At 39.9% G+C, this 27,305-nt stretch overlaps 1 protein-coding gene across 6 annotated transcripts in view; it reads right to left on the reverse strand.

The window, feature by feature from the left end:
- Positions 1 to 27,305, reverse strand: part of LOC127453675 (adenylate cyclase type 2-like) — a 96,362-nt gene that overhangs the window by 51,446 nt on the left and 17,611 nt on the right. For 2 of the 6 annotated variants that reach the window (XM_051720268.1, XM_051720249.1), the window contains one exon: positions 12,540 to 12,636. The exons of the other annotated variants lie outside the window; for them this stretch is intronic. The gene's annotated coding sequence lies outside the window, so the exon portion shown is untranslated. The remainder of the gene's footprint in view (positions 1 to 12,539; positions 12,637 to 27,305) is intronic. 6 annotated transcript variants of the gene reach the window in all.

Consider the following 27,305-nt stretch of genomic DNA (forward strand, 5'->3'; position numbering starts at 1 on the left):
GTGATGAACAGGGTGAAAAGTAAGTGTTTATGAATTGATAATCTGCCATTTTACTCGTGATTTGTGTGAAAGTGAATAAATCATTGTTGTCATAGCGCATCTAGAGTTTATTTCACCAGGAAACTGCCGTGACAGTACAAATGAGGCATGTAAAAATAATTTTGCAAAAACTGAGGAATAGTAACATGATTCTATGAGACCAGGTTGGGGAAAGCTTAAACCTTTTGGTGAAGTATGTGAAGTCCTGCCAAGACAAAAGGGCAACCAGTGGGACAGGACCACCTTAAAATGGCACAGTGCAACATTTGTGAAGTGAAGCAATAACACGTAGGCTATTAGGCAAATTTTTATGTTTACTGTTATTTAATTTTATAATTTGTATTATTTTATTCTAAATAGTAAAAAAAAAAAAAATATTACATATGTGTCAATGTGCATGTATGTCCTTACAGTGTGTATAAAGTTACTAATGCTTTAGCAATGCTTTTCAACAATGCCAATACAGCAACTTGAATCTGAGATAAAGAATAGTGTGAGAGAGCAAAGGACTGGAAATTACAAAAGGCTAGGAGAAAGAACTAGTAGTCAGTTTATTCAAGTGCCATTGAAACTAGGCATACAAATCAGCAGAGAGAAGGACAGAGATGGAGAGCAATAGTGAACTGGGATGCTCCCTGATTTTCTCTTTTTTGAGGGTCGCTACAGGACTGAATGACAGAAACATATCACTCTCTCACTCTCCCAGACAACAGCAACCAAGCCAACTAGAAACCTTTATATCCTCATTCTAAAGTTACCATGGCAAAGGCACAATCCAATAGGGCAATAACAGAAAGAGAGAGAGAGAGAGAGAGAGAGAGAGAGAGAAGGAATAAGTGTGAATAGTCTCTATACTGAGCTGACTGTGTCTGTGAGTAATCAGGGTGGGTCAAATCCTCCTGGCTGCTGGTCTAGTTCCTGGAAGTGCCCGGCGCAAAGTGGTGAAGCTCTGCAGAGGCAGAACCTGCACGATAATTTGATACTAAACATGACAAAACCACAGCACTATAATCAGCCCACCTCTGCAGGGCCAAATGTTATGCAGCTCCACATAAAATCAAATCAAATCACTTTTATTGTCACACAACCATATACACAAGTGCAATAGTGTGTGAAATTCTTGGGTGCAGTTCCAAGCAACATAGCAGTCATGACAGTGATGAGACATATACCAATTACAATAAACATCAGATTTACACAACACAGTTTAAAATCTAATATACACATAATTACGCATGACACAATATACAAATAATAACATACAATGTACAGTATACAATACACACAATATAGAATACACATTATACAATAAAAATAGTATATATAGTATATATAAAATACACAGTAGGTTGTATTGTACTGTATTGACATTCAGGCTGTCGGTTGATAGTAAGTTGCCAGTGTGTTGTTAAGAGAGAATTTATGACAGTCCGGTGTGAGATAATAAGATTAATAAAGTGCAGTGCTGGTGTATTTTGATCGTGAGAGATCAAGAGTTCAAAAGTCTGATTGCTTGGGGGAAGAAGCTGTCATGTAGTCGGCTGGTGCGGGTCCTGATGCTGCGATACTGCCTGCCTGATGGTAGCAGTGAGAACAGCCCATGGCTCGGGTGGCTGGAGTCTCTGATGATCCTCTGAGCTTTTTTCACACACCGCCTGGTATATATGTCCTGAAGGGAGGGAAGCTCATCTCCGATGATGTGTCTGGCAGTTCGCACCACCCTATGCAGGGCTTTGCGGTTGTGGGCGGTGATATTGCCGTACCAGGCGGAGATGCAGCCAGTCAGGATGCTCTCTACAGTGCAGGTGTAGAACCGTGTGAGGATGTGGCGGTTCATTCCAAACTTCCTCAGCCGACTCAGGAAGAAGAGGTGCTGGTGAGCCTTCTTCACAACGGCCTCAGTGTGGATCGACCATGTGAGTTCCTCAATGATGTGGACACCCCGGAACTTGGAGCTGCTAACTCTCTCCACTGGTGCTCCATTGATGGTGATGGGACTGTGTTCTCTGTCTTTTCTCCTGAAGTCCACCACAAGCTCCTGTGTCTTACTGACGTTGAGGGAGAGGTTGTGCTCCTGACACCAGTGAGTCAGAGTGTGCACCTCCTCTCTGTAGGCTGTTTCAACATTGTAAGTGATCAGACCAACCACCGTTGTATCATCAGCAAACTTAATGATGGCATTGGAGCTGTGTGTTGCCACACAATCATGTGTGTACAGAGAATACAGGAGTGGGCTGAGAACACAGCCCTGCGGGGCTCCAGTGTTGAGGGTCAGTGATGAGGAGATGTTGCTGCCCATTCTAACCACCTGGCGTCTGCTTGACAGGAAGTCCAGGATCCAGCTGCACAGTGAGCTGTTTAAGCCCAGAGGCCGGAGTTTCACATAAAGCTTGGAGGGCACTATGGTGTTGAATGCTGAGCTGTAGTCTACAAACAGCATTCTCACATAAGTGTTCTTTTTTCCAGGTGGGAGAGGGCAGTGTGTATTGTAGATGCAATGGCATCATCAGTGGAGCGGTTGTTGCGGTAAGCAAACTGCAATGGGTCCAGTGATGGAGGCAGCACAGAGCAGATGTAATCTCTGATTAATCTCTCGAAGCATTTGCTGATGATGGGGGTCAGAGCAACAGGATGCCAGTCATTTAAGCAAGTGATTTTGGAACAGGCACAATGGTGGATGTTTTAAATCATGTGGGGACTACAGACAAAGAGAGGGAAAGGTTGAAAATGTCCATAAAAACACCAGCCAGTAGGTTCGCACACACTCTGATGACGCAGCCCGGAATGCCATCTGGACCCGCGGCTTTATGGATATTCACCCATCGGAAGGATCGGGTTACATCTGCTACAGAGACGGAGAGTGAACTAACCTTTGTAGCTTCGGCCGCGAGAGCTCTCTCCGCAAGGGCAGTGTTATTTCCCTCGAAACGAGCATAAAAAGTATTTAGCTCATCCGGGAGAGAGGCAGCGGTGTTCACGTCGGAGTTTTTATTCCCTTTAAAGTCCGTGATGATGTTAATTCCCTGCCACATGCTTCTAGAGTTGGTGGTGTTGAACTGTCCTTCAATCTTGTCCCTGTACTGACATTTTGCTGTTCTGATCCGCCACGTTCCCGGAATTAAAAGTGGAGGTCCGTGCATCAAGTGCTGCGCAAACATCGCTATTAATCCAAGGTTTCTGGTTCGGGTAGATCCATATTGTTTTGGTCGGAACAACGTCCTCTACGCACTTTCTGATGAAACACGTTACGCTATCAGCGTAAAGCTCGATGTCGTCATCAGAGGCAGACCGGAACATCTCCCAGTCCGCTTGATCAAAACAGTCTTGTAGCGAAGAGTCTGATTGGTCCGACCAACACTGGATCATTCTGAGGGTGGGTGCTTCCTGTTTCAGTTTCTGCAATGAACAGAAAAGCAGTCCTTCTGCAGAACACCATGACAAACCAATGGCACAGCAAGATCATTGAGATTTTATGTCTAATGCAGTACATGCTAATTGACACTATCAATGGCAAAGGAATTTATTTTGGGAAAGCAATTATTTTCAGCTCACACACACATGCACACTTGACTTGTAAAATGTTTGCATTACATTCAAAGACAACAAGTAGTAAACTTTAAATACATGCTTATATTGTTATTGTTAAAGTGCCAAAAGAACTGATAGTTTTAAAGTGTGTGGGAGGCACAGAAGCTAGTCAATCTTGTCCATTCTTCACTAAGAATTTCTTATTTCATTCATGTTTGAAAAGCAAGTGTCAGCAACACAGAAAAGACAATGTCATGCTGAAATCAGTTCACTCATTCAAAAAAGACTGTACAGTAACCAGCGGATGTCACTCACAAAATATCATGATTTCAGCTCAACATCAGCCCTCAAAACCAGGGCAGATGACAAGTCTGAACGCACTGAGTGTCACATCTAAGATCAGGGCTGCTGGTCCATCCAGGAAAGTTGCCTGTTAAATCACTTACTGTAAAACTTCTCTTTTTCTCTGCCTTCTAAAGCTTACAGTTCAAACTATAGAAGTTGCTCTTACATTAACGTCAATACATTCTCTCACCATTGAAACTTACTGATAGACAATCCCTATTATATATATATATATATATATATATATATATATATATATATATATATATATATACAGGGTTGGGGAGTAATGGAATACATGTAACAGGATTATATATTTAAAATACAAAATATAACTAAATGTATTCCACTACAGTTACAATTTAAATAATTGGAAATTAGAATACAGTTACATTCAAAAAATATTTTGATGACTGAAGAGATGCATTTTATTGTCATTTGTTTCATTTAATATTTAGTCCTTTCAGGTGGAAAACATTTATCCATATAAATGATGCAATCCAAAGTGCATTTGAACAGCAGTGAAACACTTTCTTATGATGTGTTACATTCATACGAGCAGACAGAGAAGTAAGTTTGAAATAAGTTTGGAGCAGAAGAAATTGAAATGCCACCAGCTTTATGCTAAGCTAAAATGCTATTTCTAGCCATTTTACATGCACATGTTACCAGGCACGATCATATTTTTTTATCAAGAAAATTCACGTTGGATCATAATTTCTTTCAAAAACCTTTGATATTAGGGCAAAAAATCATATTACTGATAATAATTTTTGTATTGTTTTCCTGTAAAAATACCTAAAAATCTTTAAAACAAGATCAATTTGATTTATCTTGTTTTAGAAACAACACTGCATAAGATATTTAGGTTTTTCAGAGAATGTATTTTTAACATGTATATTATGTCTTACTGTACTGGCAGTTTTTATAGTCAAAACAAGTGAAAAAATCTACCAGTGCTGAAGAAGTAATCCAAAGTATTTAGAATATGTTACTGACCTTGAGTAATCTAACAGAATACGATACAAATTACATTTTACAGCATGTATTCTGTAATCTGTAGTGGAATACATTTCAAAAGTAACCCTCCCAACCCTGTATGTATGTATATGTATATATATATATATATACACACACACACACACACACACACACACACTGGTGGGCAAAAGTTTGGAATAATGTACAGATTTTGCTGTTTCGGAAGGAAATTGGTACTTTAATTCACCAAAGTGGCATTCAACTGATCACAAAGTATAGTCAGGACATTACTGATGTAAAAACAGCACCATCACTATTTGAGAAAAGTCATTTTTTATCAAATCTAGACAGGCCCCATTTCCTGCAGCCATCATTCCAACACCTTATCCTTGAGTAATCATGCTAAATTGATAATTTGGTTTAAGAAACTCACTTGCCATTATATCAAAAACAGTTGAAAGCAATTTGTTTCGTTAAATGAAGGTTTAAATGAAGTCTTTGTGTTTGTTTTTGAGTTGCCACAGTATGCAATAGACTGTCATGTCTTAAGGTCAATATTAGGTCAAAAATGGCAAAAAAGTAACAGCTTTCTCTAGAAACACGTCAGTCAATAATTGTTTTGAGGAATGAAGGCTATACAGTGCTTGAAACTGCCAAAAAACAGTCTTCAAAGACAAAGGACAACTGGCTCTTACAAGAACATAAAGAGATGTGGAAGGCCAGATGTACAACTAAACAAGAGGATAAGTACATCAGAGTCCCTAGTTTGAGAAATAGACACCTCAGATGTCCTCAGCTGACAGCTTCATTGAATTCTACCTGCTCAACACCAGTTTTATGTTCAACAGTAAAGAGAAGACTCAGGGGTGCAGACCTTATGGAAAGAATTGCAAAGAATAAGCCACTTTTGAAACAGAAAAACAAAAAGAAAAGGTAAGACTGGGCAAAGAAACAGACATTGGACAACAGATAATTGGAAAAGAGTGTTATGTATCTTCACCCCATTGAGCTTTTGTGGGATCAGCTAGACTGTAAGGTGCGTGAGAAGTGCCCGACAAGACAGCCACATCTATGGCAAGTGCTACAGGATGCGTGGGGCGAAATGTCACCTGAGTATTTGGACAAACTGACAGCTAGAATGCCAAGGATCTGCAAAGCTGTCATTGCTGCATGTTGAGGATTTTTTTTATGAGAACTCTTTGAAGTAGTTAGAAGTGCTGAATATTTTTTTCAAATTGTAATAGTAATTTTTCACGTTATTAATGTCCTGACTATAAATTGTGATCAGTTGAATGCCACTTTGGTGAATAAAAGTATCAATTTCTTTCCATAAGAGCAAAATCTGGACATTATTCCAAACTTTTGGCCATCAGTGTATATATATATATATATATATATATATATATATATATATATATATATATATATATATATATATATACAGTTGTGCTCAAAAGTTTGCATACCCATGGAGAATTGGTAATATATTTACCATTTTTAAAGAAAACATGAGTGAGCAGGCAAAACACATTTCTTTTATTTCTTATGGGATTCATATTAAACTGTAGGTTAGAACAGAATGGCACAATCATAAAACAAAACATGGCAACAAAGAAAAAAATGAAATGACCCCTGTTCAAAAGTCTGCATACCCTTAGTTCTTAATACTGTGTATTGCCCCCTTTAGCATCAATGACAGCGTGCAGTCTTTTGTAATAGTTGTCTATGAGGCCCCAAATTCTTGCAGGTGGTATAGCTGCCCATTCGTCTTGGAAAAATGCCTCCAGGTCATGCAAAGTCTTTGGTTGTCTTGCATGAACCGCATGTTTGAGATCTCCCCAGAGTGGCTCAATGATATTAAGGTCAAGAGACTGTGATGGCCACTCCAGAACCTTCACCTTTTTCTGCTGTAACCGCTGGAGGGTCAACTTGGCCTTGTGCTTAGGGTCATTGTCATGCTGGAAAGTCCAAGAGCGTCCCATGCGCAGCTTTCGTGCAGAAGAATGCAAATTGTCTGCCAGTATTTTCTGATAACATGCTGCATTCATCTTGCCATCAATTTTCACAAGATTCCCCATGCCTTTAGAGCTCACACACCCCCAAAACATCAGTGAGCCACCACCATGCTTCACAGTGGGGATAGTATTCTTTTCACTATAGGCCTTGTTGACCCCTCTCCAAATATAGCGCTTGTGACCATAAAGCTCTATTTTGGTCTCGTCACTCCAAATTACGGTGTGCCAGAAGCTGTGAGGCGTGTCATGGTGTTGCTGGGCATATTGTCACCGGGCTTTTTTGTGGCATTGGTGCAGTAAAGGCTTCTTTCTGGCAACTCGACCATGCAGCACATTTTTGTTCAAGTTTCGTCGTATTGTGCTCCTTGAAACAACCACACCGTCTTTTTCCAGAGCAGCCTGTATTTCTCCTGAGGTTACCTGTGGGTTTTTCTTTGTATCCCGAACAATCTTCAGGCAGTTGTGGCTGAAATCTTTCTTAGTCTACCTGACCTTGGCTTGGTATCAAGAGATCCCCGAATCTTCCACTTCTTAATAAGTGATTGAACAGTATCTTTTTATATCCTTTTCCATCTTTATATAGTTCCATTACCTTGTTATGCAGGTCTTTTGACAGTTCTTTACTGCTCCCCATGGCTCAGTGTCTAGCCTACTCAGTGCATCCATGTGAGAGCTAACAAACTCATTGACTATTTATACACAGACACTAATTAAAATTTAAAAAGCCACAGGTGTGGGGAAATTAACGTTTAATTGCCATTTAAACCTGTGTGTGTCACCTTGTGTGTCTGTAACAAGGCCAAACATTCAAGGGTATGTAAACTTTTGATCAGGGCCATTTGGGTGATTTCTGTTATCATTATGATTTAAAAAGGAGCCAAACAACTATGTGACAATAAATGGCTTCATGTGATCACTATCCTTAAATAAAAGACAGTTTTTTTGCATGATCAGTCATATTTTCAAAATCAATGCCAAAATTTCACAATTTCTGCCAGGGTATGCAAACTTTTGAGCACAACTGTATATATAATCATAAAAATTAAGAGTGCGGCCCTCGAGGGTACAGTGATCCAGCCTTGCAGCCCCTGACCTTAGAGTAGTCCTGCTGTACAGTACGCTTCTGTGGAAAAACATGTGATGAAGAAAAAAGATACCAAGAAGGGGAAAGTGCAGAGTCACGTGACACCATGTCTTTCATGGAGACAGTGGGGTGAGTAAACCATTTGGTGATTTTCATTAGGCCCCCAAGTGAATTGACTCGCTGTACATACACTTAAATGTCTGAGGAAGCTGGGCGCCTTTTTGTTTCTTTTTGTGTTGGTTCTGCCTAGCGGCTGGAGTTTGTTTTGTGGAATAACACTCATTTGGGACAGTTGTGGATGAATCTGCTCATTCTTTGTGTTTATGCCTCCTATTGGCTGGAGTTCATTTTGTGGAGTATTTTTTGCAAGACATTGGAAGGATTGGGGCATCTGCTGCACTCATGAACAGCCGGCTCACTGAACATTTGTTTGACTGTCCAAGGAAACTGAACGGCTTTTTTTTTGTTTTGTTCTTTTGGTGCTGGTTCCGCTAGCGGCTGGAGTTTGTTTTGTGGAGGATCACACCTTCGAGACAGTTTGAATGAATCTACATGTTCTTTGTGTTTATTCTGCCTATTGGCTGGAGTTTGTTTTATAGATTATTTTCTGTTCTGTTTCTGTCACAAAATTTGTATAGAAGCACCGGACTCGAGCAATCCGATGGCAAAGTTGTCACGGATGTTGCAAGCCGCTGGCACCCCACCCAGCAAAAGTGCGTAAGACCCCTAGAGCAACACTGACACTTCACAGGATGTGTAAAAATCTTGGTCTTACAGATATTTGGAGACTTCTGAACCCATCTGGTAGGGACTATACATTGTTTTTCATCAGTCCATAAGATTTATTCTAGAATAGATTTTTATATATATATATATATATCTAAGTCCCTCATTTCATCTGTTGTTGATTGCTCAATTGGAAACATCTTAGTCTCAGATCACGCCCTGGTGAGTTTAGAGGCTTTGCCACATATATCAAAATCCAAAGCATTTTTATACATCTTGAAGGGATGTTGCAAGCCGCTGGCACCCCACCCAGCAAAAGTGCGTAAGACCCCTAGAGCAACACTGACACTTCACAGGATGTGTAAAAATCAACTCGTGGAGTTGGAAGAGAATATTAAAAGTACCGAGACAGAACTGAAGTGCCGAATGTCATCTGATGACCTCAGAGAATTGACCCAATTGAAATACAGATATAACACTATTTTGTCGTGGAAGGTGAAGTTTTGGTTATTTAGGGCAAGACGGTCATATTTTGAGTCGGGGGACAAAGCAGGGAAGCTTTTGGCTAGATATTTAAAGCAGAGAGAATCTTCTTCTACCATTCCCTCAGTAAAATCTGCTGGTGGTGAAATTTTTACCTCAGCCATTGATATTAATAATGCTTTTAAAGAATTCTATCTTGATCTTTATAGTTCCACGCCTTCATCTACTGATGAAGATATCAGAAACTTTGTGGAACCATTAGATCTCCCTAAACTGATGACAGAGCAAAACAATTCTCTTGATTCTGAGATAACCTTGGAGGAGCTTGACGAGGTAATTAAGGCCCTGCCTACAGACAAGGCTACGGGGCCAGATGGCTTTGCCGCTGAATTTTTTAGATCTTATGCTACAGAACTGGCTCCACTTTTATAAGAAGTTTATACGGAATCATTAAAGAACGGAAAGCTTCCACCAGCCATGACACAAGCCCGGATCAGTCTGATTCTTAAAAAGGACAAATATCCAAGTGAGTGTAAGAGTTACTGTCCAATTTCCCTGATACAACTGGACGTTAAAATTTTGTCAAAAGTTCTTGCTAACCGATTAAGTAAAGTTATGACATCTCTTATACATATAGATCAGGTGGGGTTTATTTGGGGCCGTAGCTCTTCTAATAACATTTGGTGTTTCATCAATATCATGTGGTCAATGGCGAATGATCAGACTCCGGTTGTTGCCATCTCACTTGACGCCAAAAAGGCGTTTGATATGGTAGAATGGGATTATCTTTTTAAGATTTTGGAAATGTATGGGTTCGGGAATACTTTTATTGAATGGATTAAGTTACTTTATAGACACCCGGTAGCGGCGGTACAAATGGATTAATTTCAGATTATTTTACTCTGGATAGGGGCACCCGGCAGGTTTGTCCTCTTTCCCCATTATTGTTCTGTCTTGCCCTGGAACCATTAGCAGCCACGATAAGAAAGGAGGATGATTTTCCAGGGGTGATGGCGGGAGGTGTGGCGCATAAGCGAATCATCGCAGATGATATTTTATAATTCGTCTCTGACCCCATTAGATCTATGCCTTGCCTCCACAGAATTATTAGTTCTCAGGTTAGAGTCAATTGGTCTAAATCCAAAGCTTTGTCTCTGACAGCATACTGCCCAGTAACAGATTTTCAGCTGGGCACCTTCCAGTGGCCCAAACAGGGCATTAAGTATTTGGACATTTTATTCCCAGCTAATTTGTGTGATTTAGTTAGAGTTCATTCGACCCTTTAATAAAAAGGTTTTTGAGTGATGTGGGCAGGTGGGCTTCAATACATTTATCTATGATTGGGAAGGTTAATGTTATTGAAATTAATTGTATTCCAAAATTCAACTATCTGCTACAGTCTCTCCCTGTAGATGTCCCCCTCTCTTATTTCAAGCAATTTGATAGCATAGCGAAGTCCTTTATTTGGAATGGTAAATGTCCCAGATTACATTTTTAACAAGTTACATAGGCCAATTGACAAAGGTGGGCTAGGCCTACCCAAGATTTTGTTTTATTATTATGCATTCGTTCTCAGACATTTGGCTCATTGGTCGCTTCCACCTGAGAGAGCCCCTCCCTGGTTTCGTATTAAACAGGAAGTCCTTGCCCCTATTTCACCATTGCAAAGCCTTTCTATCAAACTAACTGGAGAAGTTAAGTCACACCCCGTTATCTCGCATTTGCGCGTAGTTTGGACAAAAGTATCCAGTGTGTTTAATTCTGACATTTATTTAAATGTTGCTCTAAGCATATGGCTGAACCCTAAATTACGTATAAGTAAGTCCCCTTTCTGTTGGTCAGAGTGGATTGTGAGGGGGGTTACTACACTCGGTGACCTGTATAAGAGTGGAGTGTTGAGATCTTTTGAGAATTTGGTTCATCATTTTGGGATTCCCAGATCTCAGTTTTATAGGTATTTACTTACAGCTGCGCCACCTGCTCTGTATTGTTTTTGGTTGAAGATTCAGAGTTATTTGTGTGACGTTTTGGGCACTCAAATTTTACTTTGCCCAGACTTTGTATTTTAGGTGATGGGCTGTCATATTTGGGGGACAATTATATAAAAAAATTGGGTTCTGACTAGCATTATGATTGCCAGACAAATTATTTTAAGGGGCTGGAAGTCAGACGGAGCGCCATAATTTCCGGAATGGTGTGCAGAGACGGGGAGGGTGGCAGCTTTTGAAGAAGGGTTATCTAGAAGACTGGGAAATTTGGACTTGTTTGTGGGGAAAGTGGGGCAAATATCTGGCATTTCTGGAGGGCTCTCGGGGAGGAACAGTGGAGAGAGTAGTGTAGTTGTTATGTGTGTGATTATTATATTTTTTTTATTTATATTTTTTTCTTCTTTTTTTTTCTTTTATTTATTTATTTATTTATCTTTGTGTCTATAATCATGTGGGACCACTGGGGTGTTCATGTGGGTTGGGGATTGGGTGGGGGGTGGGAGGTAATAGAGGGGGTTAAGTAGTGATTCTGTTTGTATATGTTTTGCTTTTATCTGTTTAATATAAACTACCGGTCAAAAGTTTTGAAACACTTGACTGAAATGTTTCTCATGATCTTAAAATTCTTTTGATTTGAAGGCGTATGCTTAAATGTTTGAAATTAGTTTTGTAGACAAAAATATAATTGTGCCACCATATTAATTTATTTCATTATAAAACTAAAATTTAATTAAAAAAAAAAAAGTTTTTGAAATTGATGACTTGGACCAAATAATAAAGAAAAGCTGCCAAGAAGTGCCCAACATAGATGGGAACTCCTTCAATACTGTTTAAAAAGCATCCCAGGGTGATACCTCAAGAAGTTGGTTGAGAAAATGTCAAGAGTACATTTCTGCAAATTCTAGGCAAAGGGTGACTACTTTGAAGATACTAAAATATAACACAGTTTTGATTTATTTTGGATTTTGTTTAGTCACAACATAATTCCCATAGTTCCATTTATGTTATTCCATAGTTTTGATGACTTTACTATTATTCTAAAATGTGAAGAAGAAAAAATTATAATAAAGAATGAGTAAGTTTTTCAAAACTTTTGACCGGTAGTGTATGAATCAATAAAAAATGTTAATCACAAAAGAAGGGGAAAGTGCACTTGTGTCCACGACCAAGCAATCTGAATGTGAATTTTCAAGAGCTCCTCCATGTGATGTGAAAGCTGCTGTTGTCCATGTTTACCATGTTTAAATCTAGGATGGCATTGTTGGCAGCCTTTTACATAAAATATGCATTCTCTGCCATAATCAAGCCATAACTATAAACAATTAAAAATGCAATATTTACACTCATTACCTCCAGTGTCTTTCATCTCCCTCAGTGCCTCTTTTTGTCCATTTCATCACATTCCCTCTGTATGAGTCGGCTCACAGTGCAGCACGATAATGATGCTCTACAGAACACACCAAGATGAATCACTTTGAAGTCTTTATTCATATAATCAGACTGGCAGTTTTAGGGATTGTATGTCTCATCGAGTGTGAAACCACATCTCTCTCAACACAAAAAATACTTTCACTTCTGATCTGGGGTTCAGCATCACAGAATATTTGTGTAAATACTGATCAAATATCGTGAAATGGGTTTTGTGGCTGTGTCTGAAATACAGTATATGTTTACAGGCTAATTTGTTACACACACCAACCACATCTCTCATTCCATTGAGCAATGAGAAGTGTAATATTGAATTAGCACAGATGAGGAAGACTAAAATGAGAAGGGGAGGGGAGTTGTAGAGGTGATTTGATTAGTCAGATGCTATCTGAAGCTGGTTTGTCAAATCACTGATGCTGTTTGCAATGAACACAGGAAGTGGAGACTGTCTGATGCACATGCTTGATTGGATACATCCTCTGCACTCAGTAGCACACACATAAAAATACAAAGATACACTAAATGTTGCTAGGTATACATTTTTACACAAGATGTTTTGGCACTCATCAGAGTAGCTTTTGTCAGTCTAGGTAGGGGATTGTAAGGTAATATTTTCTCTAAAGCTGCTTTGGAATTTATTTTTGGTAAAATTTCAAATTAGACTTAGAGTTGGAAATGTTTCTCTTCAGCTCTATACATCTTACATTTCTCTAGTAGTGATTAGATACTCAGTCAACTTAATACAAAGTCAATATTGTCTTGATCAATGATTACGTACGCATACGTAAGCAGGTCTAAGGGGGTGCGTGAAAATAATTGACTTTTGCTTTGTTTACCCTATAAAAAAAATATATGACTTAAAAAATAATAGGGATTAGGGCTGGGGGAAAATATAGATGTTACAGTAATTTACAAATTTTTCTTTGAACAATCTCGATATGGATTCTTAAAATCCTAAAAACAATCTTTTAATATGCAAAGTTAAGCACATAGATCCTTTCACTGCATGTTGAGACTCTTTTAATACCCTTTCTTTTCTTTACAGTTAGTCAACAAGATCAAAACAAAGAAGCCATGCGATCCATATGCACTCAATCAGAACAAAACGCTGAACTGCCGATCAATCAGTACATCCCTAAAAGTATGGATTGCGCTCCCTTTGAAGTGCCCTGCATAAGCATCATCAGTGCAGGTAAAAACACAGCCATGTGCACTAATCAGTTGTAGGGGGAGGGTGCATTCCTGTCCTAGAAAGAATTCAATTTGACTAAGTTTTTCAGCCTCTTTGTGGTGTCATGATTTTGCCTGGGTCTGTTTAGCCGGAAGAAAGAGACTGTAGATTTTAAATGCATATACATTACCGGTCAAAAGTTTTGAAACACTCACTCATTCTTTATTATAATTTTTTTTTCACATTTTAGAATAATAGAAAAGTCATTAAAACTATGGAATAACATAAATGGAACTATGGGAATTATGTTGTGACTAAACAAAATCCAAAATAAATCAAAACTGTGTTATATTTTAGCATCTTCAAAGTAGTCACCCTTTGCCTAGAATTTGCAGAAATGTACTCTTGACATTTTCTCAACCAACTTCTTGAGGTATCACCCTGGGATGCTTTTTAAACAGTATTGAAGGAGTTCCCATCTATGTTGGGCACTTATTGGCTGCTTTTCTTTATTATTTGGTCCAAGTCATCAATTTCAAAAACTTTTTTTTTAAATTACATTTTAGATTTATAATGTAATAAATTAATATGGTGGCACAATTATATTTTTGTCTACAAAACTAATTTCATACATTTAAGCATACGCCTTCAGATCAAAAGATTTTTAAGATCATGAGAAACATTTCTCACACATATATATATATATATATATATGCTGTAGATTATACACTTATTCTGAAAACTAATTTTGTCAATGTATAGAAGTACACTAGTATATACTTGACCTTAAAGCTAATAGATATGGACTAAAACAAAACTTTATTTGTAATTTTATTTTTTTATGGGGTCTTTAAGTAGGCAGTACAGGGTTCCCTGCCCAATTGGTGTGGAGCCTGTTAACATAGGTGTGGAGGGGAATTGAGAGGCAAGCAGCAGCATGCAGGTTAGGGGAGACAGTAGAAAGAGCCTCTTGTTGGTTACTAAACTGGATGGAGAAAGTGAGCATGAAACCAGGAGGGGATGAGCAGTGAGCTGGCAATACTGTTAACCTGACAACTGGACAGTTTCATGGTTAAATAAATGTTCTGGGTTCATTGTAAGTTAAGCTCAATTGACAGCATTTGCAACAATGTTGATTATCACCAAAAAAAAACAAACAAAAAAAAAAAAAATTAAACATCCCTTGTGTATTTAAAAAAAATAAATCATGCATACAGTAACACAAAAACAACGATAGGGAATGGGGCCAATCCGAAAAAATTTAAATACACACTGTTTCAAACGTATAGCGAAAATACGTAAAGAATTATACGTGTTAACATTATTTTAGTGTGATAAAATTGCTTATAGGCTTTACCGGTGTTGTGTGATCATGGCAACAAAGTTAAATATTGGATATAACCAGTGGTGGAAAGAGTACTGAAAATCTTTATTTACAGTAAGTAAAAGTATTGCAACTGAAGAAATAATAATTGAGTACAAGTAGAAGTACTGAGAAATAATATGACTCAAGTAAGAGTAAATGAGAAGTTTGTGAAAAACCACTCAAGTAATTACTTTAAAAATTACTTTTATGAAAATTATATTACGTATATATTACTATAAAAGTTTTTGAACACAGGAATTTTTGTTTTTGAAAGAAACTGATGCTTCTGTTCACTGAAGGATGCATTAAATTGAAGAAAAATACTGCCAAAACATTAGTAATGTTGCAAATTAATATTACTGTTTAAAATACGTTTTATATTATTATTTATTTTAAAATATATATATATTTTTTTACCCATGATGGCTATGACCCATTTTCAGCAGCCATTACTCCAGTCTACTCCAGTATACTGTGTCACCTAAACCTTAAGAAATCATTCTAAAATGCTAATTTGGAACTCACATTTCTTACAGGTTGATTTACATTTGCAAGTCAAATTTTGGTGTTAAAAATGGCCAAAAAGAAACACATTTTTAGAGAGGTGAAACCTTTATTCATGCACTACTTTTATGAAAGAAGAAATCAAACTAGACGTAATCAGGACAGAGGGAAGTGGACAGATGCACAACAACAAGAGGACAAGTACATTAGAGTCTCAAGTTTAAGAAACAGACTCATTACAGGTCCTAAACTGGCAGCTTCAATGAACAGTACAAGTCAAACATTGCTGCAAGAGGAGGACTCTTGGATGAATAGTAGGCTGGAAGAATCCAGCATTTATTTAAATAGAAACAGTCATTTGTAACATTATAAATGTCTACTGTAATCAATTTAATGCATCCTTGGAGAACAGATTTCTTTCAAAAACAAAATGTCAAAAGTATTCTAAAACTTTTGAATGGTAGTGTTTATCCACAGTAGTACATACATTATATACATAGTAGTATATACAGTAGTAGTATATAGAGCTAAATATAAATAATATTTGATTAAAGTGCATTCTTGATGAATTTAGTGTCTGTAAAACTATTTGAATAACTGTAATGGTCATTGCAAAGAAAGTTGTAAAGCTACAGTATTTCTTACCATGGCGTCCCACACCATACTGTCAAATAAGCCTATTGTTTTATTTTGTGACAGTAAAGAAGATATTGAAAATATTTCATATCACAGAATGTGGATTTCAGTTTTGCGTATATCCTATATTAGGAGTGCTAAAGAGAATGTATAAGATTCTTAAACGTTATTGAACTTATTAAAAGATATTCAAAAGATATTATTTAAAAAAAGCTTTTTAACATAGCATTTATTTAATTTGACATTAAAACTGGTTTTCCTGTTGTGATTTCAAGAAAGGGACTAGATGGATTAAAAGTGAATGAATTACATTTTTAAAGGAAATAAATATAGGCTATACTTAGAAGCATTTTGGTAAATTCAAAAATGTATATTAACTCCAAAAACATGATTATAAAGAACCTGAAAGGTTTGTGGTATATCTTTTTAAAGGTATTTAAAAACTGTCTGAAGGCGTTCAGACGGAGAACAGCGGTTCCACTGTTCAACGCGGCTGCGTTGGCACATCAACTGCCTAGAGTTTTTGGCAGTACTGCTCGCCCCATCGGAGGTTTAGGCCGTTGATCCAGGGCAAGCATGTGTTGGTCCTGATGGCCAAGGCGGTCTACGCTCCCACTGCATGTCACAACTCGCCCGCCGTCTCCTCCTCTGGCGTCAGCAGTGCCTCAAGTCGCTATGAGCCACTCACATCCCAGGCGACCTCAACACCGCAGCAGACGCGCTGTCACATCAGGTTACCCTCAGGGGAGAGTGGAGAGTCCACTCTCAGGTGGTCCAGCTGATTTGGAGTCAATTCGGTCGAGCAGAGGTAGACCTGTTTGCTTCCCGGGAATCCTCCCACTGCCCGCTTTGGTACGCCCTGACCGAGGCACCCCTTGGTATAGATGTGCTGGCACACAGCTGGCCCCCTGGACTACGCAAATACGCGTTTCCCCCAGTGAGCCTACTTGTACAGACCCTGTGCAAGGTCGGGGAGGACGAGGAGCATATCATCCTAGTAGTACCCTACTGGCCCACCCAGATGTGGTTCACGGATCTCACGCTCCTCGCGACAGCCCCCCCCGGCGAATTCCCCTGAGGAAGGACCTTCTTTCTCAGGGACGGGGCACCATCTGGCAACCGGCACCATCTGCTGTGTCCGGTGTGAGCTTAACGCATCTACTTGGATCGCACACAGAGCCTTAGAAGCTCCGAGCAGCTCTTTGTTTGCTTTGGTGGACAGCGGAAAGGAAGCACTGTCTCCAAACAGAGGATATATCAGGCATATCAGGCTCAGGACGTGCCACCCCCTGCGGGGTTACGAGCCCACTCCACCAGGAGTGTGGCGGCCTCCTGGGCCCTGGCCAGTGGCGCCTCTTTGGCAGACATCTGCAAAGCAGCAGGCTGGGCAACACCCAACACCTTTGCGAGGTTCTACAATCTCCGGGTTGAGCCAGTCTCGTCCCGTGTATTGGCAGGCACGAGCAGGTAAGTTCTGGGACAACAGGCCGGGTGTACCGCTTGCGCATAGTGCCTTTCCCCTCCCTTGAGGTGAAGACGTGCGCTCTTGGCTCCCAGTCGTGTTCACAGACTGTGATCCCTGGATGACTTTCCTCCTTAGTCCTCTGGCAGTTGAGTTTGTGAAGAAACTCGCTGACCGGCCCAGTACGTGCACTAATGAGCCCCTGTACTGAGGTAAGTGCTCCACATGTGCTGGTTCCCCGAAGGTGACCCCAAGTGATATCTTCCGCAAAATCGTTTCCCTAATCTGGGACAGGCCCCTCTGCCCCCGGTCGCCATGTTCTGTAGAAACTCCTCCCCCTTCGGGTAGGACCTACCATGGGAACTCTCCACATAACATACTTCCGACAAGACTCGGTAAGACCATGTGATGTATTCCACTCAAAATACCCCTCCCCCCTTTTTGGGCAGGGTGTGGTCTCCACGGTGTCTTCCCCTTGGGAGGGACACCGCCTGACGCAGACACTTATGGCTCCCAGTCAGTTAACAAATTCCACTCTTTTTGGGGAGAAAAGAGAGGGAAAGAGGCCTCGGCTGGGCTAGCCTGTCTCTATAGTTGGCCAGTCGACTTGTTCCTGATGGACTGTTCGACGCTCATAAGAGCATTGGGGGAGGTTACGTGACGGCCTGGTGTGCTGGCTACGAGGCACACAGCGGTCTGCCCATCACACACCACCAGTTCACGTAACAGTTCAGACAGTTGTGGCATTTTGTATAGGGACCCCTAGTGTCACTACATCGACACAACGTCGAGTGAGTGACAGATAGGGAATGTCCTGGTTACTTTCGTAACCTCCATTCCCTGATGGAGGGAACAAGACGTAGTTTCCCTCTTGCCACAACGCTGAACTACCCGCTGAAATGGCCGGGACCTGGTCTCGGCTCCTCAGTACAAAACCTGAATGAGTGGATGCATACCAGCTCCTTTTATACCCATATGTCCGGGGGAGTGGCATGCAAATTCCACTCGCTAATTCTCATTGGCCTTTTTTCAAAAAAGCAGAGGTGTTTGGGGCTCCCAAAAGTGATGCCTAGTGTCACTACATCAACACAACGTCTCGTTCCCTCCATCAGGGAACGGAGGTTATGAAAGTAACCAGGACATTCCTTTATTACTGTTTACACATCAACAAAGTGCTTCAGATGAATCACAAGGGGTCTACATAATTTTATGGTGACTTTACAGAATACAGACTCATTTTAAACCCAGAGATCTACTCTGTTTCATCTCTCTTTGTGTTCTCTCTCTGGTGAATCATAGATGAGGTGTGGTTAATTGCTCCCTGCAGAAAGAAGTAGTCTCTTTAAAAGGAAACATATCCCAGCATTACTCTCATAAAGAGACATCACTGTTTTCCTTCGGAAATACAGACAATAGTGACTGCGCTATGAGACGGCAAGGTCAATTAACAAAGGAACCCTGGAAGCTTTGGTGTGGGTGGAGGTGCAGTGTATGTGTGTTTTAGAACTGCCTCACCCTTCCCCAGATCTGCAGGTAGGAATTCTTGGCCCTGTACAAAATGTGTCCAGCGGGCCCCCCTCCAATCCATTGGGGTGGGGGGCTACAGTTAAAACATCAACGTGCACTAACCGGATGGATTATGTCTACCGCTGAACGCGTTTAGATGTGCTACACAATATGAAATAGCCTTTCAGTGGACTCCCCCCTCTACTCCGGATCCCTCTCAAGTCCGGTCCCGGAACAAAAGGTCCAGTTGTACCCCCTTATCAGCAGCCATGCCCTTCCTGTCACCTACAGTATAATGTCTGTATAAGGCAATTGTTCAATAAAAGCACAATAATGCACATGGACAACTCATTAAAACACTAACCCTTCTGCACATTTAAACCGGTGTGATTACACTAGGCTGGGCTCAGAGGTGTATGATCAAACCGGTGCGATCTGCATTAGTTTACCAGCAAAGATGGATTAAAGCGGTTTTCATAGTCAGTCAGCTGATAGTCTTGTCAACATCACAATATATTTATATTTTATGTTAAAAACATTCAAATCATCACAAAATAAAAGTTTATATTCGTTACCATCTGAGCTAACTGTTTTGATGCAGCCATGCAGTGCTGTTTTCTGATGTTAAACAAAGAATGTATAAACTATTTAGCCCACTTGAGCCTTCTACCATTCCGTCCGTCACTCATTCCCACCACTTTTGGTGCAACAAAGTGGAAGGGCTAAATTTTTAGAACCATCTATGCTTAACAAACCCATATTGTGAATCCCATGCTACATTGCAATGTAAACATTATGGCAGCGCACACATCACGTTCATGATAGTATCTTATCTATCTATCATAATAAATAATTATAAACATCTAAAAATCACATTATATATTTGATAATCTATAATCTGTCCTCCAGTGCATCTGCTGTGAAGTATAAGGTGACTTTTTATTTTTATTTTATTACAGCGCGCATTAAAGAACTCACGCTGTGGGATTAGTCAGTACAGGAAAAACTCATGTGCAAAAGAGTTAAACCCCTCCAATTTAACTGTGCAATTGCTCTGACGCAAAACAGAGCTAATCCTAATCAGAACATTGGGACTTCCAATGAATTTTCATTTAATTAGATTTTAATTACAAGGTTAATTTGGGGCTGTGAGAGAACTTATTGTAACCCATACTTTTTAAGGATCAGTTGTGTGGACACAGAAGTTTGTCAGTCCCAGATTAATTTTATATGTGAATTTTTACCTTATCCTGTGGTTTTCGTCATAGTGGGATCTTTTCACACCAGAGTGAACTCTCAATGAAACTATTATTTCAATTGATTAATTTGTCTGATGTCATAGACAAATGTAAGGACCCAATTTTCTGCAAGCAAACAAGGGTGTGTGTGCATCTAGTTCACACCATGATTTGGACTATGTATTTGTGTCCTGTGGATGTGTCTTCATCGTATTAGAGCCGTATGTGTTTGCGGCTCATATCAGTGTGAATTGCTTGTGAACCAGTCATAATATGATTCAAGCTTTGCAAAGAAACTGTTATTGAAAGATGGGGCAGTTTAAAACTGGACCCGATCGCAAAACCTTAAGTAAACATTTTCATTCATGAATGCCATGACTATTTGATAGTTTGTGGTGCTGTTGTGCTTACAGTAAGTGAACAGTTTATTAAATTCGGATGCAATGTGTTGGATGACCATTATGTGTAAACCCCTGAAATGTAGTTTTATAATGTTGTGGAGCTTGTTCATTCTCTCTGTATTTGAGGGGCTGCACGATGTTAGCCAATCATAACAGTGGGCTTTTGTGTTGAAGTTTTAAGGAGGCACTTAGGTAAAAACAGAGGGTTTCAGACAGAGGGCGGGACAGGGTAGAAAATTATCAAATATTACTAAATTATGACTGGTTTGGTGCAAAAAATACTTTACTAACATTATCAGAGGACCTCAGGGTAGATAATAAAACTATCTGAAAAGAGTATGTCATGACCCCTTTAAAGTTTACTTTGGAGATGTTCACATAGGATGCGTTCTTGCTTTCCGTCTGCGTTATTTTTTGCGTTTTGGTCTTTGGGACTTCTTTAGTCATTGCATTGAGTTTTGCTGCTTGAAATTGGTTCAACTTTTAAAAATGTGTCTCAAGGCCCACACATTTATTCCATTGCGCTCTGTATTGCTGTTTTGGGCACAAGTAGATGTCTTATGTGAATGGCCATACAGTTAAAGAAGATTTTGTAAAGTATTAAGTGTGATGACTTCAAGACTTTAATATTATCATCAAACATTCATTGTGTTCAAGTGTTTACTTCCTAGTGGCCCTGCACTGAATGATGATGACTACTTCAATCTGCCACAAATTTGTATCCTTGTTACCATACCTTTTTAATTGCTGTATATGTTGTGTAGTCTTTTACTTTTATGTTTTGCTAAATATAATTACTACATGTCATGCTCCAGTTCCCTTATTCTTCCCATGCTCTAATAAAAAATGAATAATAATAATAATAATAATAATAATAATAAATAATGTGTTTTATTCATTAATCCTGGTGTGATCAGAGGAACGCACATTCTATCAAATCTTTCTGCTCTCCTGATCTGGAACTTCTCATGCTTTTGTGTGACCATTCTGGCTACCGAGGGAATTCACAGCAGTCATTATCACAGCTGTGTACATCCCCCCACAAGCCGACACAGACCAGGCACTCAAGGAACTCTATGGGAGTATAAGCCAGCAGGAAACCGCACACCCTGAGGCCACGTCCATTGTCACCGGGTACTTTAACAAAGCCAACTTCAAGTCAACAGCATCGAAATACTACCAACGGGTTTTGGACCATTGCTACTCTCCCTTTCGGGATGGCTACAAATCCCTACCCTGCCCACCATTTGGCAAATCGACCACTCTTACATTCTCCTTCTGCCTGCTTACAGGCAGAAACTGAAACAGGAAGCACCTGCCCTCAGAACGATCCAGTGCTAGTCAGACCAATCAGATTCTACGCTACAGGATTGTTTTGATCACGTGGACTGGGAGATGTTCCAGAGAGATGTTCTCTGATGACGACATCAAGGTCTACACTGATACCGTAATGTGTTTCATCAGGAAGTGCATAGATGATGTATTGCCGACCAAAACAATATGGATCTACCCTAACCAGAAACCGTGGATTAATAGTGATGTTCGTGCAGCACTTAATGCATGGACCACCGCTTTTAATTCTGTGAATGTGGAGGAGAATAAACAAGCCAGTTATGCCACCTACAAAACTATCAGAGCAGCCAAACGCCAGTACAGGGACAAGACTGAAGGACAGTTCAACACCACCGACTCTAGAAGCATGTGGCAAGGAATTAATATCATCACAGATTTCAAAGGGAATAAAAACTCCGCCGTGAACACCGCTGCCTCTCTCCCGGATGAGCTTAATTCTTTTTATGCTCATTTCGAGGGAAACAACACCGCCCTCACGGACAGAGCTCCCGCGGCCGAAAGCAACAGAGGCTACAGAATGCCGCGGGTCCAGACGGCATTCCGGGCCACATCACAGAGTGTGCGCGAATCAACTGGCAGGTATTTTTACTGACATTTTCAACCTTTCCCTCTCCTTGTCTGTGGTCCCCACATGCTTTAAAACATCCACCATTGTGCCTGTACCAAAGCAATCCAAAATCACTTGCTTTGGCATCCTGTTGCTCTGACCCCCATCATCAGAAAATGCTTTGAGAGGCTAATCAGAGATTACATCTGCTCTGTGCTGCCTGCCTCACTGGACTCACTGCAGTTTGCTTACCGCAACAACTGCTCCACTAATGATGCCATTGCATCTACACTACACATTGCTCTCTCCCACCTGGAAAAAAGGAACACTGTGAGAATGCTGTTTGTAGACTACAGCTCAGCATTCAACACCATAGTGCCCTACAAGCTTGATGTGAAACTCCGAGCTCTGGGCTTAAACAAATCGCTGTGCAGCTGGATCCTGGACTTCCTGTCAAGCAGACGCCAGGTGGTTAGAATGGGCAGCAACATCTCATCACTGACCCTCAACACTAGAGCCCCACAGGGCTGTGTTCTCAGCCCACTCCTGTATTCCCTGTACACACATGACTGTGTGGCAACACACAACTCCAATGCCATCATTAAGTTTGCTGATGATACGACAGTGGTAGGTCTGATCACTGACAATGATGAAACAGCCTACAGAGAGGAAGTGCACACTCTGACATGCTGGTGTCAGGAGCACAGCGTCTCCCTCAATGTCAGCAAGACCAAGTAGCTTGTGGTGGACTTCAGGAGAAAAGACAGAGAAGCCCCATCACCATCAATGGAACACCAGTGGAGAGAATCAGCAGCTTCAAGTTCCTCGGTGTCCACATCACTGAGGAACTAACATGGTCCATCCACACTGAGGCCTTTGTGAAGAAGGCTCACCAGCACTTCTTCTTCCTGAGAAGGATGAGGAATTTGAAATGAACCACCACATCCTCACACGGTTGTACACCAGCACTGTAGAGAGCATCCTGACTGCCTGCATCACTGCCTGGTACTGCAACAGCACCTCCCTCAAACGCAAAGCCCTGCAAAGTGTGGTGCGAACTGCTAGACACATCATCGGAGGTGAGCTTCCCTCCTTCCAGGACATCTATAGCAGGTGGTGTGTGAAAAAAGCTTGAAGGATCATCAGAGACTCCAGCCACCTGAGACATGGGCTGCTCATACTGCTGCCATCAGGCAGGTGGTATTGCAGCATCAGGACCCGCACCAGCCAACTTCATGACAGCTTCTTCCCCCAAGCAATCAGACTTTTGAACTCTTGATCGCTCTCGATACATATATCAGCACCGCACTTCATTAGCCTCAGACTGGACTCACATTTTATACTTCTCTTAATAACACACTGGCAACTGACTATCAGCCGACAACTGAATGTCAACACAAAACTTCATATTTATTTCCACAGAAGACTGTATTATATACAGTCTTCTTAATTTGTGTATACTGTATATTGTATATTATTAGGTGTATATTGTAAATTGTGTTATGTGTAAATCAGATGTTTATTGTAATTGTCATACTGCTATGTTGCTTGGAACTGCACCCAAGACTTTCACCCACTGTTGCACTTGTGTATATGGTTGAGTGACAATAAAGGGATTTTATTTTATTTTATTTGGTTTTATTTATTATTAATACACTATATATAAATATAAAATACAAAAATAAATATAGAATTAGATTTCAAAAATTAGAATTATACAGTAATATACATCAGCTACCAATTACAGTAATCAGTAAATTACTGTACATTTGCAATTGCAGTAGCTTACTGTAATTAGATTTTTACAGTACTACAAGCTAGCAACAGTTCTGCCAGTATGTTACTGTACAAAAGAATTGTAAGGTCTAACAGTGCATGTAGTAGGAGGGCATTATTATCCTCCATCTGAAGAAAAGAGTCAGGAAAACCAACCACTCTACAAACCCATATCTGATTACTGTGTGTAATTATATGTGATGTAACAACAGGTGATCTGGTCTTTCTCTGTCATTAGGGGCTGTCATCAGGACTAGATGGATGACTCATCCTACTGTCTGTCTTTTTGCATGTGCGTTCATTTTCAGTTCTGCTTCCTGGTTTGAACAGGGCATTTTTCTTTGCTCCACTAACCAACATGATCACGTGGCAAATCGACACCTTGCTTCCAAAAGTTCATGTGCCCTGAATTCAACCCCATTCTGCTGAATTACTAAGAAGCACCATCCAGATATTTGTGCATCGATTCAAATGTGTTCGTCTTTTCCTTTGAAGCAACTGATAGCGTGTTTTGCAAGCAACCTCTGAGACAAGGGGTCTGGTACCAAGGAAACCAGGGAGTTATCACGTTCACATAAAAAATTGAGCGTAATTCAGAGATTGCATTTTCTCTATAATTACATTTTTACTCCACTGACGGTTAGGTTTAGGGTTGAACATTGGGTTAGGGGGTAGGGTTAATAAATATGCATTTCTTCTCACTGTATTACATAATTTACAATGTTTTAACACATCTGATTCATTAAAAATGTTTAACACATTATTTATTTTTTTACACATTAATGCATTTACCAATCTGACATTAGATTGTGACATTTTATTCAGCTCTAAGTGAGTTCTAAACACTGGTTGGAATAGGGCGGAACCTTTGCAATGTGTCCAGAGTCAATTAAACTGAAGTACACACTACATTTACATTTATGCATTTGGTAGATGCTTTTATCCAAAGCGACTTACAGTGCACTTATTACAGGGATATTCCCCCCACAGCAACCTGGAGTTAAGTGCCTTGCTCAAAGACACAATGGTGGTGGCTGTGGGGATTGAACCGGCAACCTTCTGCTTACCAGTTCTGTGCTTTAGCCCACTATGCCACCACCACTCCTATCTACTCTAGGGGTGTAACAGTTCGAATTTCTCATGGTTTGGTTTGTATCACGGTTTTAGGGTCACGGTTTCGGTTCAGTATTCGCTATGTTCAGAAAAAAAATATCACTGTCAAATCCAAAGAATACTCTATTTAGTAAACACTTTAACAGGTTTGCCCTAAATAAAATCATAGTTTTGCAACAGTAACAAGAGTTTGAACATGGTATTTTTAGAAAAATCATAGTAACCACAAAAACAACATGGTTACTGTCATGGTTACAATATATAGTAAAACCATGGTTACTATATGGAAACTATAGTATTACTGTAATAAAACCATGGTTAATTGTATCAAGACCATGAGTTCTGCTAAGAAAACCATGCTGACAGCAGCCTACAGTCATGGTTACTATTACAGTCGTGGTTACTACAATATTACTATAGTAAAATCATGGTTAATTTTTGTCAGGGTCCTTAACTAAAAAACTCTCTCTCATTACTAAATCAACATTTTAACATTTTACCTGCACTATTATACTACATGCATCAACAAAAAGTGCCTCTGAAACTCAGCTCAATTTATATTCACAATTTGGAGATGTACATCACTATTGAAGGAATAACCTTGCTAATAAAACTGATAAGAGAATGGATGTTGCGATAATGTGGCTTAAGTATTTTAATCATACTTGGAAATCCCACATGAACAAGTGCTTTAGTTATTGTAGAATTAGCACGGAGTACCTGCTTAAAAACGTAAGGGAGTGTGTGCAGTTTCAGCTCACCTGCATCTCTGTGCGCACCGTGCAATATATTTCCCTGTGTGATGTTGGTGTAAATGATTAATCATGTATTGATGTATTACTATAATGGCATTTTAACGGCATTAATAAAAGCACATTATTGACGCTTACGCACACGATAGATTACAGCCGCGCGAGGAAACAGGAAGAACTCGCTCACGTGTTTTAAACCCTCACACGCATTATTGACAATATATTACTAGTATACGGCATTCGCGTCGATTTTTATCTGCAAACAGTGCCAGTTTTTAAAAAATGTATGGCCAGCGCTATTGTAACTGACTGCAAAAAGAAAATGTTCCCAGAAAGAAAAACGCAGGCTCGTTTTCTCCACATGCCATTTTCAACTACACACAATACGTGCAGAATTGTGATGTCATCAAGTTGACCCACGTGAAACATAGGCAGAGCGTATCCATTTACAGAGCCATACAGGTGCATTACTTGTAACTGTGCGTGTCTCTTTGATGCTTTGTTTTCTTCGCTAAACCTTTTGGATGCGTCATTAAACTTGAGGTGAACCGCGGTGCCAATGCTTGCCAAACCATGGGTGGCAAATTGTACGGTTAGTTTTTTTTTACAGAAAACTGTTACACCCCTAGTACACACCACAAACACACACACTAGCGATTCCCTGTTGATGTTCAACTGATGGAGAAAACCTCTTAACCATAATTTTTTGTACAAATCGAACCCAAATGGGACAAAAAGTTTTTGAGACCTTTGTAATGCAGAATTTAATTACCACTGATGCACGCCAAGTCTTTACTATCACCTAAAAGCCAAACAAGTGGCAGAAAGATCTATCCTGTGGTAGGTCTATCATCAATCAAACA

The sequence above is a fragment of the Myxocyprinus asiaticus genome, chromosome 2 (assembly GCF_019703515.2).
Source record: "Myxocyprinus asiaticus isolate MX2 ecotype Aquarium Trade chromosome 2, UBuf_Myxa_2, whole genome shotgun sequence".
Classification (NCBI taxonomy): domain Eukaryota; kingdom Metazoa; phylum Chordata; class Actinopteri; order Cypriniformes; family Catostomidae; genus Myxocyprinus; species Myxocyprinus asiaticus.